Genomic DNA, 2500 nt, shown 5'->3' with positions numbered 1-2500 from the left:
TACCCCAGGTAATTTGTCGTGCAACACTGTTATCATGCATGCGGACCCGTCAGCTAAGCCGTATAAGATTTTAGACTTTGACGCGCCTTTGAAGGCGGTTGTAGACAGGAAAGAAATCGCAGCTTTCGGAGCATACCGCTACAATCATGTGTGGGCCATTACGCTAAACGACGAGGCACAGAAAGACAAATTGCTGCAGGCGAAAGAGATCCTCGTAAAGGGCAAACGGTGCTTACTTATAGACCCGAATGCCAAGGAAATAACGATCAAGATGCACTGGGTGTCGCCGCACTTGCCAAATGAAATGATTCACGAAGCTATGAGGGAGTACGGCAAAGTCATGGACGTCGATCGTGAAAAATGGAAATGCGCAGAATTTGCGGGCATTGAAACGACGACAAGGATTGTTAAGCTTCGGCTCGATGAAAATTGTACCGTGGAACGCATTCCGTACATGGTTAACATCAGAGGCGACCCCGTACTTCTATCAGTGCCAGGGAAACCGCCGTTGTGTTTACGTTGTAAAGAAACTGGACACATCCGCGCCTACTGCAAGGCCATATGGTGTCCACAATGCAGAAAGTTCGGACACGAACCGGAAAATTGCGTGGAAACATATGCGAGCAAGACACGTCGACAAAAGGGCGACATCATTTCGGAGAATATGATGGACGCAGACGAAACGGAAAAACCCGAGGAGGATAATCCAGATGATAAGAAGGATACAGAGACTGGAAGCGAAGCACCGCTATCAAATAGTGAACAGACAGAGATAGTGCCGGAAAAACAAAGATATTACTCAGGAAAGAGAGGAGGACGAGGAGGCAATGGAGGTTGCGGAATCTACAATCAAGCGAAAACGACCTGAAAAAGTATGCGCAAAAAGCACGGGAACACAGCAAGGAACAAAGGCGGGATGCCCGAATGGAAAGTCGCTGGAAAAAAGCGGGCGCAATGAGATCGGCAATTTCTTTGGAAGAGGTCGGAGCGTCTCAGCTGGAAGACGGTTTGTTTACGGACATTTAAACAGCCCTCACATACCTTGACGCAAAGAATGTACAAAGAGAAAATCAGATTTGGCACGCTCAACGTGTGCAGTCTTATTAGGCGGGAAAGGAAGCACTGGGTTATGGGAACAATAAACCAACATAATCTGGATGTCATCTGTATACAAGAAACCAAATGTTCGTCTGCTCAGCAAGAAAAAGATCTCGTGAATTTTTTTAAGCACAGTTTTTGGTGCTACCACTCGCAAGCCAGCGGGCACAGTGCCGGAACTGCGATACTTGTTAGAAAAGGGCGGAAGTTAGCCGTCGCAGACTTTGTGTTGGACCAAGGAGGTCGATTCGCCGTTACAGATCTTCTCGTGGGTAACAATTTGGTCCGAGTGATCGGAGTGTACGCACCAAATAATGCTAACGACCGAAAATCCTTTTTTGAAGAGCTGAGGGTGTTTGTTGACACGCCGGCCAGAGTCGTAGTTTGCGGGGCTTCAACATGGTGACGAGCAGGAGTGACTGCAGCTACCCATTCATGAAAGACTGCAGCGTGTCAGCTTTGCAGAAGACAATGGGAGACTCTAGTTTGGTTGATGTTTTGGAAGTTCAACTAATGCAGGGACCTCGCTATACGCATTGGCAGGGCACGTCAAATGCGAGACTGGATCGCTTCTACCTGTCAGTGGACTGGGTGGATGCTGTGAGAGGCTTCCAGGTCTGGCCAATGGCCTATTCGGATCACGCGTTGGTCAGCATCGAGGTGGCCATTGGTAGACCGGCTGCCCGCAAGAGGACAACAGACCGACGTACTACAACGGCGTGGAAGCTCAATGAGACTATACTGGAAGAAGAAGAGTTCCAGCAGAAAGTGGAAGGTCTTCTGGAAAATCTAATACGTCAGGAGAAGGTCAGCGCAGTTTCGTGGGAGGGGTTTAAGGAACGCCTTAAAGCCAAAGCAATAGCCTTCTGCCAAGCTAAAGCACAAAGGGAGAAGACAGAAATCTCAAGCCTGATGCAAGACCTGCGTGTACTCATAGCTGAAGAAGATATTACTCCTGGGATCCATAGAGAAGACATTCGAAAACTAAAGAATGAAATCCTCGAAATCATGAAGTTGCAATACAAAGGTGCCGCTATCAGAAGCAGGGTTAAAGCTGTAGCCCGAGAAGAGGAGCCATCCAAAGTGTTTCTTCTACGGGAAAGGGAACGCGCCACAATGAACATTATCACTTCTTTGAAGGTGGGCAACAGATCGGTCGATACACAGGAGGAAATTCAAGAAGCGTTGCGTGGGAAGTACACGGACCTGTTCTCTTTGCCGCCTGAAGCAGATGAAGCTGCCATACGACAGAGTATGAATGATCTCCCTGCACTGAAAGAAGATCTAGCTGAAACCATGAACGTGCCAATATCAGCGGAGGAAATAATCAAAGTGATAAAAAAACTAGGCCACAATAAAGTACCGGGACCTGATGGAATAGGTTCCCTCTTCTACAGAAAAT

Source organism: Ornithodoros turicata, chromosome 1, assembly GCF_037126465.1.
Source record: "Ornithodoros turicata isolate Travis chromosome 1, ASM3712646v1, whole genome shotgun sequence".
Lineage (NCBI taxonomy): Eukaryota > Metazoa > Arthropoda > Arachnida > Ixodida > Argasidae > Ornithodoros > Ornithodoros turicata.
Note: the sequence above shows the minus strand (reverse complement) of the source record.